Source organism: Opisthocomus hoazin, chromosome 6, assembly GCF_030867145.1.
Source record: "Opisthocomus hoazin isolate bOpiHoa1 chromosome 6, bOpiHoa1.hap1, whole genome shotgun sequence".
NCBI lineage: Eukaryota > Metazoa > Chordata > Aves > Opisthocomiformes > Opisthocomidae > Opisthocomus > Opisthocomus hoazin.
Window position 1 is genome coordinate 35,509,424 of NC_134419.1, and position 13,520 is coordinate 35,522,943.

The window sequence follows — 13,520 nt, forward strand, 5'->3', positions numbered from 1 at the left end:
ACTGTGAAAACTTTGGTTACGTGGAAACAAGATGTGTTAGGTTACATACGGCAGAGACAAGATGGAAATACACTGACTGATATATCTGAACGCGTTGCTTCATCTACAGATGGTATTCTTAGCAACACAGTTTAAATTCAGACCCGGTCCTTTATTCGTACGTGTTATAAATGAATGCAGGCATCTTTGGCAACAGAAACTTTTGACACAAATTCAATGAAAAAATTAAAAAAAAAAATCAGTCCATCTGCAAAATATCAACAACTGCGAAATTTGTGTTTGTGATTTTCATCTCCAGATTTCTACAGCTAGAGTTTTACTCCTGTCACTTTGAGAAATACAAAAATCCTCTTTTTTTTTGCCAGTGATGGTGACATTTCGGAGTTGCTCACACAGAAATACAAAAAAGGAACACATTTCCTTAATATTACTTTTATCTATTACTCTCTACAAAATTACATTGCATTTTAGTGTTGCTCTTTAATGGCATTCTCTACTACCTTATAAGATGAGCTACAGCTGGATATTCTTTCCATAAGGGATAAAATAATTGCCATATACATTCTCTAAAAACGGTTTTGTTTGTGAGACGCAGCTGTGTACGGAAGGAAGGGAAATGAAGTGGGGGGCATTGCTCTGTGCTGGAATACTTTCAGAGGGTGGAACTGCGGAGTGTTTCAGCACAGATGTGAGCGTGATTTAAAGAACAGTAATACATTTGCAATCCCGCTCCATCTCTTCGTGCATTCGCCTGGATATCTTTGGAAGGGTGAAAGATAGACTGAAGTTGGCAGGATATTAAATAAAGTTAGGCACTTTCAGGTTCTTAATCGAGCTTACAGAAAGTTTACACAATATTTATGAGCTTACCTTTCCTTTGAATACTTTTTTCAGCTGTTGTTTCAGATATAGATCTAGTTACTGACTTTTTCTTCTGTGTTCCAGAGGCTCTGACCTCTCTCATCAAGGCACGACTTTGCTGTAGTTGTTATGCAAGAGTTCCTGTGTTGCTCTGAATCGTAGAAGGAAGGAGAACAGATAACAATCTTTCTTTTTTTGTATGAGCAATAGTTTGACAAGATACAGCTTAGCGACAGCTTATTCTTCCGCCTAATTTGGATGCACACTGGACAAAGTCATACATATTTTAAAACAGAAAGTAAGAGAAGTTAGAAGCTTCACAGGAAAGAGAAAACAGGACAAGGACAGTTTGAGGAGACATTCTATCATCAGATTTTCTCATTGGAAAAACATTTTAGACACTTTATTCTTTTTTTTTTATTATACACATCAAGGGTACTCAGACAAGCAGAAATAATGGCCTCTGGCTAATGATTGAAAGGTAATGTCAAAGAACTGGTAACCCAGCCACATGTGGCTTGTAACAAATTTCTGTCTTCTCCTTGCTTTTCTACTCCATCCAGGAAAAATGAGAATACTTAACAAGTGTGCTGCCGTGGCTTGGAGACAGAGAGTAATATTATAGGTTGGGAGGGAAGTCCAGAGGTCACCTAGTCCAGTCTCTCAGTCAAAGCCGGTACAGTTACAGAAGGTTGTTCAGGGCCTTTTCCCGTGGAGTTTTGGCTGTCTCCAAGGATGGAAATTCTACAACGTCTCTGAAAATTTTGTGCCAATGTTTGACCACCCACATGGCAAGAATTTTCCTTATATGTAGTCAGAATTTTCCATGTTCCAGCTTCTACCTGTTGCCTCTTTTCTTGCTGCGCTGCAGCTCTGAGAAGAGTCTTCTCTACGTCCTCCCATTAGGCAGATGGGGATAGCAAGAAGGTCTCCCCCAAGCTGCCTCTTCTCCAGGCTGGGAAGACCAAGTTCCCTCAGCCTATCCTTACATGTCATGTTTTCCAGCCCACTAATTGTCACTGGATTTGCTCCAGTATGTCCAAGTCTGTCTGGTAGTGAGTACCCAAAAGTGGGCACAGCACTTCAGACACAGTCTTACAAGGATCAGTCTGAGAAGAAGGATCCCTCCTGCGGTGGCTGGCCTTTGTTGCTGCAAGGGCATGCTGGTGATTCAATTTGTGGTGCACCAGTCTTTTTCTGCACGGCTGCTTTCCATCCAGTTGGCCCAGAGCCTGTATTCATGCGTGGGCTCGTGGCAAACTGGAGGCATTTACCCTGGGCTATGAGGTTTCTTTTGGCCCGTTCCTCAATACTGTTGCAGTCCCTCAGGATAGCAGCCCTCCCTGAGAGCGTGTCAGGACACATCCCAGTTTGACACTGTCTGCAAGCTTGCTGAGAGTGTACTCTGTCCTGTCATCTAGATCACCAGTACCGATCCCTGAGGGTCACCACTAGTAACTGGCCACCCACAGGCTGGACTTTGTACCACCTATCACCACCCCCTGAGCTCAGTTTTCCAGTCCATTTTCTGCGCACCTTATGCCCTTAGCCAGCCCATGCATCTTCAGTTTGGCTAGAAGGATTTTATGGGAGAGTCTGTCAACGACCTTGCTAAAGCCAAGGTAAACAACAGCCACTGCTCTTCCCTTGTCTGCACAGCCGCTCGTTTCAGCATGGAAAGCAATCAGGTCAGGTTTGGTTTGCCCTTGGAAGATCCATGCTGGCTCTTCCCAGTCTCAAACTGTTCTGCCTGTGCCTGGATACTTAAGATGAAGAGGAGGCTTGAGGAGGATGTGTTCCATAACCTTCCCAGGGAATGAGGTGAAGCTGACAGGCTTGTCCATTCCCCAGTCCCCCTTGCCCTTCCTGCGAGTAAGTGGGACAGGTCTTTCTCCACTCAGTCTTCTGCACCTCCCATAATCTCTTGGATATGTCAAGTTTTGTCCTTGAGCCTTGATAAGAAGTGCTCTTTTCCCCCCTGTGTCTTATAAATGATTTTGATATCCTTGCAATTTTCATTAAATATGATTAGCAGAGGAGTGTATGTCAACAAGATTGACCAGGGATGATCTTGACTCAGCTTAAGCTGAGAAGAAAGTCAGTAACGCAAATACTTAGAGATGACAAAGGCAGATCAATTGAATTAAAATTTTCCTTGCTCTTGGTTTAGTGATTAAAATGACCTAGGAAAGAACTTCCCTTAGCACTGATTTCATTTAAAAGGGTGAGGGGAAAGTCCCACATTATATGTCAGAAATTGGTTTCTGGCTTTTATGGGCATTTTCTGTATGTGTCAGGGTAGAAGATTAGAGACCTTGAGGACACCTGTGTTTTAACTGGATTTGATAAGACATGAAGAATTCGACTCTCTTACTTTTTTCATGCACGGAAAGGATGTTTAACCAGCATCTGTATTTGTTTTGAAGGATGCAATTGGATTTAGCCTAATCCCAGAGACAGGGAGAAAGAACGGTGGTTTATTAGCTCCTCTAAAGGGAGGCAGCTGCCTGAATTCTGGAGCACTTTGCAGTACTTTCAGCACCCGAAGGATCAAGAAAGCTTCAAACTGAGTCATACCGTTTATTCCATAACAGTATGTTCTGGTATATTTTGAAATTTATTGTCCAAGAAGCCAGGCACAAATTATGATTTACAGCTCTGTGATGTTGCTATCCATTTACTTTCAATCAGCAAGGAAATATACCACAAAGTGCTTACTTATATACAAAAGGGAAACTTATTTACATCTACCTTGCAATCCACAGAACTGGAAATATATTGCAGCTGAATACATGGAAATGAAATGCACTAAAACATTTTTTCTCAGCAATTTGTGTCTAAGCACACAACGGAGCCTGTGGTACAACTTAATAGGTTGTTGCGAATTAGCACATTGTGAGAAAAGGTCTCTCTGCTTTCATAAACGAAAGGTCTTAAACTTGGTTTTAGCAGACTAATGGAAGACGATCTTTAAATAAACCGGGTATGTGTGTTTTGTTGCACTGCTCAAAAGATTTCACTATTGCAAGAGCAGCATGAGGAGGAGGGTGCTTAGGCGTTCTAGGCTTAACCTGTGAACAGTCAAAAAACTGTCCCCCAGAAGGGGATTCCAGCTCAGGTGCTCTATGTGCGTTTGCAGGCGTCACCCTTCAACACGCTGGTTTCTCACAGAGAAGTTTGAGAACCATAGATGAGTACTTCCCTCTCATGCCTCAGATGCTTCTCTCTGAGCTTGCTGAGCTCAGTCCCCGTTGGCTTTTTTAGTCTCTTCCGCCCCATAGTCTGTTATCTGAGAGGTGAATGGTTGTTGCTGGTGGTGGGATGAACAGTACATCTGTAGGTTGGACACCTTGTCCCTGGTGGGACCTTCATACAGACTCAAACACTGTGCAGCCCCCCTAAACACTGTGTCCTGCTTGGGGATATGTAGGCAAAGGTAGGTGCTTCGCTGAAATGAGTAAATTACAGCAGGGCCTTGCCAAGTATCGCGGGCTCTGGGACAGGAGGAAGGAGAACTCAGCTCACTCACTGAAGTTCTCACCTCAGCTGTACAAATGCTTCCCACTTTTTCTGTGGGTCAGGGATGACTATGGATGTTCCAGAAACTCCTCAGCCCTTCTCAAGCTGTTTTGGACTTTCCCCTCTGGAGGAGGCCATGTCCTTCTTGTGCTGAGGGCTCCAGAGCTGGATGCAGGACTTCAAGTAGAAGGGCAGAATCACCTCCCTCAACCTATTGGCCACAAGTCTTTGGATGCAGCACAGGATACAGATGGCTTTCTGGGCTGCAAGCACACACTGCCAGCTCATGTCCAGCTTTTCATCCACCAGTACCCCCCAAGTCATTCTCAGCAGGGCTGCTCTCAATCCCTTCATCCCCCAGCCTGCATTGACACTGGGGATTGAGCCCCTGCCCAGGTGCAGGACCTTGCACTTGGCCTTGTTGAACCTCATGAGGTTCACATGGGCACACTTCCTGAGCTTGTCCAGGTCCGTCTGGATGGCATCCCATCCCTCAGGCGTGTCAGCCGCACCGCTCAGCTTGGTGTCATCTGCAGACTTGCTGAGGGTGTGCTCTATCTCGCTGTCTATGTCATTGGTGAAGACATTAAACGGTACCGGTCCCAGTACAGACCCCTGAGGGACACCACTCGTATTGTTGCACGGGATTGTACTGTGCCTGATGGTAGACTTCAAAAACCTCAAAACCTCCCAAAGTACTTCTTATGCAGCTTCTCTGTTCTCTCTTCTAAAGCTTCTCAGCCAGCCAAGTGGCATTAATCTCTCATAGCTCCCTGAAACACGTCTGGTTTCTCAGCCTTTCTTCTTCCAGAGTTTTACTCCCTTACAATATCCCTCTCGTGCTTGTAAGCTTGACTGAATCTTGTCTACAAAAATAAACTTTAGTGCTGAAATGATGAAAAATTGCAAAAAAGTCAATTATACCTATGCTTCTGAGAGGCCTTGTGCCTGTTGCACTGTAGCTAGAAGATGCAGGAGGTCTTCTCCTTTCAAATAGTAGTGCATTGAGGAAAGTCAAGCCGTTACAGTATTAGATACAGTAGTATATATTCTTCCCCCGGTGACAGCCCCGTTTTGGTGTATGTGAGCTGATTTTCCCAAACACATTAACTGCTACTTCTGCCAGATTCAATGTGTATAAAACATCAAATAAACAAAAAAAGCATACAACTGCAAGATTGTTACGGTAACAGCAGTGTAAAGAAGAGAAAGAAGAAACAAGATGCTGGCTTTGGTTGGTATTTTTATTACATCTAGCAAGACTTACTGTTTGCACAGTTCAAGGAAAGATTCGTTAGCATTATCTGAAAGACCAGAAAATGTTACTATTTTAATGAATATCAAATTCTGCACACACACTAAGCAAATGTGATGGCAGAACAAATAAGGTAAATATTTCAGTCAATATAATCTTGAAAGTCCAATTTTTTATCTTTTACATCAGGTGGGAATATCTCAGGAAGCAATATTTTCTTTCCCTCTCATTTCACTTGTAACTGCATTCTGTGTTTATCTTCCCTTTGTATTGCCTCAGATTATTTCTTTTGAAGAGCACAGATGGAAAACAAAATAAGACATTTTATTTTGTGACTTTCATCTCTTTTGGCCTTATTATCTGGATGGCTACATCACTTTGTATAATGTGCATATATGAGAAGTAATTAAATCTTTTAACCAAGACTGTGCCTTTTAACAAAGTTATACAGACATAGAAGGATGGTCCTTATTTTTTATTTTATAAGGGGTGTCTTATTTCCTAAAGAATTAAAATTATTCTGCTATTGATTTCTGGGAGGAAGCAGGGTTTTTCTGGGGTAACGCATGGCTGAACAACAGAAGAAGTCATAATCTGGAAATAGGAGTTGCATTTCTGGAATCACAGAATCACAGAATAGTAGGGGTTGGAAGGGACCTCTGTGGGTCATCTAGTCCAACCCTCCTGCCGAAGCAAGGTCACCTACAGCAAGCTGCACAGGACCTTGTCCAGGCGGGGCTTGAATATCTCCAGAGAAGGAGACTCCACAACCTCCCTGGGCAGCCTGTTCCAGTGCTCCGTCACCCTCAGAGGGAAGAAGTTCTTCCTCATGTTCAGACGGAACTTCCTCTGCTTCAGTTTGTGCCCATTGCCCCTTGTCCTGTCACTGGGCACCACTGAAAAGAGCTTGGCCCCATCCTCCTGACACCCACCCTTTAGATATTTGTAAGCAAGGTCCCCTCGCAGCCTTCTCTTCTTCAGGCTGAACAAGCCCAGTTCCCTCAACCTCTCCTCATAGGGGAGATGTTCCAGTCCCCTCATCATCCTCATAGCCCTCCGCTGGACTCTCTCCAGTAGCTCTTCATCTTTCTTGAACTGGGGAGTCCAGAACTGGACACAGTACTCCAGATGAGGCCTCACTAGGGCAGTGTAGAGGGGAAGGAGACCCTCCCTAGTCCTGCTGGCCACACTCTTCTTGATGCACCCCAGGATCCCATTGGCTTTCTTGGCAGCCAGGGCACACTGCTGGCTCATGGTTAACCTGTCGTCCACCAGGACGCCCAGGTCCCTCTCCGCAGAGCTGCTCTCCAGCAGGTCCACCCCAAGCCTGTACTGGTGCATGAGGTTGTTCCTCCCCAGGTGCAGGACCCTGCATTTGGCTTTGTTGAACCTCATCAGGTTCCTCTCTGCCCAGCTTTCCAGCCTATCCAGGTCACGCTGAATGGCAGCACAGCCTTCTGGTGTATCTACCACACCTCCCAGTTTGGTGTCATCAGCAAACTTGCAGCGGGTACATTCTAACTCTTCATCCAGGTCGTTGATGAAGAAGTTAAACAAGACTGGGCCCAGTACTGACCCCTGGGGGACACCACTTGTTACCAGCCTCCAACTAGACTCAGCGCCGCTGATGACAACCCTCTGAGTTCTGCCATTCAGCCAGTTCTCTATGCACTTCACCGACCACTCATCCAGCCCACACTTCCTCAGCTTCCCTAGGAGGATATCATGGGAGACTGTGTCGAAAGCCTTGCTGAAGTCGAGGTAGACAACATCCACGGCTCTCCCTTCGTCTACCCAGCCAGTCATGTCATTGTAGAAAGCTATCAGATTGGTCAGGCATGATTTCCCCGTGGTGAATCCATGCTGACTACTCCTGATAACCTTCTTTTCTTCCACTTGCTTGATGATGGCCTCCAGGATAAGCTGCTCCATCACCTTTCCTGGGATGGAGGTGAGGCTGACCGGCCTGTAGTTCCCTGGGTCCTCCTTCTTGCCCTTTTCGAAGATTGGAGTGACATTGGCCTTTCTCCAGTCCTCGGGCACCTCTCCTGTCCTCCAGGACCTCTCAAAGATGATGGAGAGTGGCTCAGCAATGACATCCGCCAGCTCTCTCAGCACTCATGGGTGCATTCCATCGGGGCCCATGGATTTGTGGACATCCAGATCACTTAAGCGATCCCTCACACAGTCCTCCTCGACCAAGGGAAAGTCGTCCTCTTTGTAGGCTTCTTCTCTTACCTCCGGGGCCTGGGATTCCTGAGGGCCAGTCTTAGCACTGAAGACTGAAGCAAAGAAGGCATTCAGTAGCTCTGCCTTCTCTGTATCCTCCGTCACCAGGACACCCGCCTCATTCAGCAGCGGCCCCACATTGTCCCTAGCCTTCCTTTTGCTGCTGATGTAGTTGAAGAAGCCCTTCTTGTTGTTTTTGACATCCCTTGCCAGCTTCAATTCCAGGTGGGCCTTAGCCTTCCTCATCGCATCCCTGCATGCTCTCACCTCGTTTCTGTACTCTTCCCAAGTGGCCTGCCCCTCTTTCCACATTCCATGGACCTTTCTCTTCTGCCTGATCTCCGCTAGAAGCTCCTTGTTTAACCACGCAGGTCTCCTGCCTCCTTTGCTAGATTCCTTTCTCAGGGGGATGCATTGCTCCTGTGCATGGAAGAAGTGTTGTTTAAAGAGCGACCAGCACTCATGGACCCCCCTGCCTTCGACAGCCCTGGCCCACAGGATTCCTCCCAGTAGCTCCTTGAAGAGGGCAAAGTCAGCCCTCCTGAGGTCCAAGGTTTTGATCCTGCTTATCGCCCTGCTTCCTCCACGCAGGATGCTGAACTCGACCATTTCATGGTCACTGCAGCCGAGTCTACCTCCAACCTTCACATCCTCCACCAGTCCCTCCTTGTTTGTTAACACAAGGTCCAGCAGCGCGCCTTTCCTTGTTGGTTCCTCCACCACTTGCATCAGAAAGTTGTCATCGATGCTCTGTAGGAACCTCCTGGATTGCGCCTGCCTAGCTGTATGGCCTTCCCAGCTGATGTCAGGGTGGTTGAAGTCCCCCATGAGAACCAGGGCCTGTGACTGTGAGGCTGCTTGCAGCTGCCTGTAGAAGGCCTCATCAACCTCCTCCTCCTGGTCAGGTGGCCTGTAGTACACACCCACCGTAATGTCACCCTTATGAGCCTGTCCCTTAATTCTAACCCACAAGCTTTCAACTTGTTCCTCATTTGCCCCCAGGCCAAGCTCAATGCATTCTACTTGCTCCCTCAGATATAGAGCAACTCCCCCACCTCTCCTTGTTGGTCTGTCCTTCCTAAAGAGTCTGTAGCCATCTATGACGGCATGCCAGTCATGCGAGTTGTCCCACCACGTTTCTGTGATGGCGACCAAGTCGTAGCCATCCTGCTGTATAATGGCTTCCAGCTCCTCCTGTTTATTGCCCATGCTACGTGCATTGGTGTAAACACACTTGAGCTGGGCTGTTAATCTCACCCCTGGCCTTGGCACTCCAAGCCTAGGCTCATCCCTAGTGAGCTGGGCAATATCCCCTTCCCCCTTCGAACCTAGTTTAAAGCCCTCTCAATGAGCCCCGCCAGCTCGTGGCCAAGAATTCTTTTCCCCCTTTGAGATAGCTGAGTTCCACTTGTTGCCAGCAGGCCCGGTGCTGTGTACACCTCCCCATGATCAAAGAAGCCAAAATTTGACTGATGGCACCAGTCCCTGAGCCACCTGTTAACCAGGTGAGTTTTCCTGCCCCTTTCAGTGCTGTTCCCTGCCACTGATGGGATGGAGGAAAACACCACCTGCACCCCTGATCCCTCAACCAATCGCCCCAGTGCCCTGAAGTCCCTTTTGATGGCCTTGGGACTTCTTTCTGTTATCTCATCCCCGCCAACCTGCATTACCAAGAGGGGGTAGTAATCAGAAGGCCGCACCAGACCAGGGAGTTTCTTCGCAACATCCCTAACCCGGGCCCCAGGGAGGCAGCAGACTTACCTGTGGGATGGGTCCGGTCGGCAGATCGGGCCCTCTGTTCCCCTCAGAAGGGAGTCACCTATGACAATGACCCTCCTTTTTTTCTTAGTTGAGGCAGTCGTAATTCTTGGGGCTGTCTGACTCGTTCTAGGCAACCCCCTGGATGGAGCCTCACCTTCACCCACATCCTCTGTGGCCGGTCCCTCACATTCCAGAGCCCCATATCTGTTGCTTAAGGGCAACTGGGCCGGTGAGGGAGGCTGGGGGGAGATTCGCTTGCCCCCCCGAGCAGGGACCTGTTTCCATTCCCCCCCATCTCTTAGGCCCCCTCTTTCTGCTCGGTGGCAAGAGGGTAGGGGGTTCTCTGCTTTCTGTGGAGCTGCTTCCTGCTGCCTCAGCCTCAGGGAGGGCAGGGTGCGGATCCACCAGTCGATCTCCCTCTCACACTCCTGGATGCTCCTCAGCCTCTCCACTTCCTCCTTCAGCTCTGCCACCAGGCTGAGCAGGTCATTCACCTGCTCGCACCGAACACAGCCGTTGTCTCTGCTGTCCTCCGGTACGAGCGCCAGGCTCAGGCACTCCCTGCAGCCAGAGACCTGGACACCCACGTTCTTGCGTGGGGCCTCCGTCTGGGTCCCCACACTCCTTCGAGCAACAGCTTTACCACGCGTCACTGAAATGTGCAGCGTTAAAAATTTCAGTCACACATGAGCGTGGGTCGCTGTACCAAATACTCAAAACTTCGTGTGAGTCGGGTCTGATTTTAAGCATTCGAACACAGTTCTCCTGAGTTTAGAATAGCTCAGCTCAGTCCAATCTCAAAATTAAGGCCGTATTGAATGGGCATCAGTTCTTATGCGTGCAGGGAGCAAATCACCTACATTATTTGTTAGGATTTCATATAAATTGAAGGTGGCCATTTTTCAGTGGCCTTTTGTAAGAATCTTCTGAAAACACTTTTCCAGCTCTCCATCAAGAATGCCACAGTTTTATTAATAAATGGTTCCTACAGGGTACGTTTTTCTGACCCGTGTATTCAGTAATGTGGTGGCATTTGCCCTGGAGAGCTGAGAACTGTCGTTTCAACGTCTTCTCCGTTCTTCACTGGCAAGAGGCATACACTGTTACTTCCACTGATGGGACAAAAGAATCTTGTGCCAAATTCTGATCTGATTAGACGTGTTCTCGTTATACAACAGAAAATGCTACAAAACATAGATATTTTAATCATAACTTTATCAATTGCAGTTAGATTCCCAAACCACGTATTTCAAGGTACATAACTTGTTTGCAGCTGACTTACGAAGGTCGCTGCCCTTTGAAGATGTCCTCCAAACTGTACGGGATCCTTCCAGAAAAGTCATGATTTTTCAAGCCTTCACCGAAAGCATTTGTTTCACCCTTCCATGGGAAGTTTTGATGGCATTACAAGCCTACCCATCTGGACAGGGCATTTATAATCCACCCAAGAAAATATCCTTCCTCAGAGAGTCGGCAGAAAATAGTGAACTCCAGAATGACAAGTAACGAAGAGACTTGGTCAGCCTGTGGTATTTATTCTGTCTCCTGCTTGTAGTAAAATGCCATTTTTTGGGTGGTGTGTCTCTGCTCCAGGTGCAACGTAAAATACCTGTCATCCTTGTCAATGAATGAGGTCACAAGCCAAATAGCCGTATGGTTAAATTACTCACTACAGAAACCTGCTCTTTAAATTTTCTTTCCCTCTCTTTTCTGTAGCCCACGTTCCCCAGCCGTGATGTATGAGAAACCTGTTGACCATTTCAGAGTAATTTATAACTGAGCTGAGGAATGATGCACCTATTAATTTTTATTATTTGAAATATTAACCTCCTTTCAAAGCAAGTATAATAAATAAGTGTCAGTAGCATGAATGGCAAACACGCTGCTCCCTTTTGCCATGCCCTTGGAAGTCTGAGTTGCAGTAACGAGCAAACCTTATTCCTTGTGCTAAAGCTCTGGCTGCCGGCTGACACGGGCTCAGTACTGCCCGGCTGTTTGCAGGGTGACATGTTCTTTGTCTCGGGAGGGACGGGGCCGAAGCCAGGCAGGTGACAAGTCGGCAAAGGGAGGGTGCTGGTGATCTGCCAGCGGGGCTCACCGCCGGCCTGCCGCGGACTTTGCGAGGCAGGTGTTGTTTTCTCTGATAATAGCTCTAAATGCAGCACGCTATTCAGAGACGTTTTCCTCCTGCTCTGGGGTGGGTAAGCAGATAACTAATCGCATACCAGAGAGCATATTTTAAAGATCTAAAATCTGAGTCGGCAAGGCAACCCCGAAGAAGAGCCTTGTATGTATGCACATTGCAAAAGGATCTTGGCAATGTAGCAGCATTCCGCTCTTCTCAGCACACCGTTGGTCCCGACGCGTGCTCATTGCACCTGGGGACCTCAGAAAGGACCTTTCTACCTTGCCAGAAGGAAAACAGAGTTCTGCTGCCTGTTGGTAGCAATTTCTGGCTTGTTAACATTTCCTCTTGCTGCATACCATTTTTAAATAGCCATTCCCTCCCAGATCCTGGTTCTTATCGACCCTCTCTGCCCCATTACCATTTGGAGAAGGTTTCACAGGCCAAGGTCCTGCCTCAAGCCGTGGCAATGTCTACTTGAAGCTCTTTCCCAGAGGGCTGATCTGTGTCCTCACCCTCCTGCTCCACATCTTGAGGAGCTGACAGGCCATCCTTAGGAAAGATTCCTAAGCTGAAAATAAGGATGTAGCTCAGTTACCGCTCCCTTACTTGCCTGCGTAATTTTTTTTGCTGTTAAGCGCCTCTGCCAATGGCTTTTCATTGCTGGGGGGCAGGGAAGCTGGAAGCTGTCAAATGCAGTAACATGGATGGAAAAACATCTCTGTCTCTAAACCAGGGCCACATTTATGACCAATTCTTTTTCCTCCAGAGATTATCTGCTGTTATCTGGAAGCAGGTGTAATAGAACAAGAACAAATAGCTGACAATTAGTGGATAAATTCTGCTGAAGAAGGAATTGAAGAAATTACCTGATTAGCAGTGCCATATTTATTTTTAAAAATAAGAAAGAGGCTACTTTAAATGGGGTGCATTTAATTACTGTACAAATTCCAAGTCATCCCAGTTGGGAGCGGGAAGAACATGATAGAATTACACCATTAAGCATCTGAGTAGGTGAAAGGATGTACATTAAGTGCTCATTTAATCAGTATGGTTGCAAACTGTTCAGAGGCTGGTTGTATTGTACAATGTTTTCACAGTCACAATATCTACATTATTGATAATACAGTATAATACTACTTAGGACAGAAGTCCTAAGGAAGGTCTTGAGGAACCAGGCAAAGGGACTTAACCGCTCGTATTGCATGAGATGTACGATGAAGGGAATAATAACAAGAAAAACATGAAGTCCTTACCAAAAGATATGCTTAACAAAATATTTGGGTTAGTCAGTCATTATCTTATAATAAAAAAAAAATCTCCAAAGGAAAGCAAATGAAAAGAAAAAGTTATCTTTTAAATAGGCATTAAAATGCTAATGTTTCATGCGTGTAATGAAGGTTTTAATAAGACTAGATGATGAGAATAATTGTGACTGGTAATGCACCAGTTCCCATTTTAGCTGCCGTTTTAACAAGACGTTTTGTGGTTCTGTCGGCCTGTTGGAGCTCTGTTGATCCCAATATATTTCATTTCCTTGCCATGTCTGCCTGTGTGAGGTAATATCGTTCTGAACTGAAGTGCCTCAGCCTCTGTGAAAGTGCTGGAGCTGATCTTTAATCTTTTCTCAGAATGGATTTTTCAAAATTATTTTTAAGTGAGCTTTTAGTGCTGGTGAAAGGTGTGAGATGTATTTATTCACTTTCTTCCTCTTTTCTCTCCGCGTCAGGACATGAGGTGCATACCTCATTACAAATGACAATTTTCTAG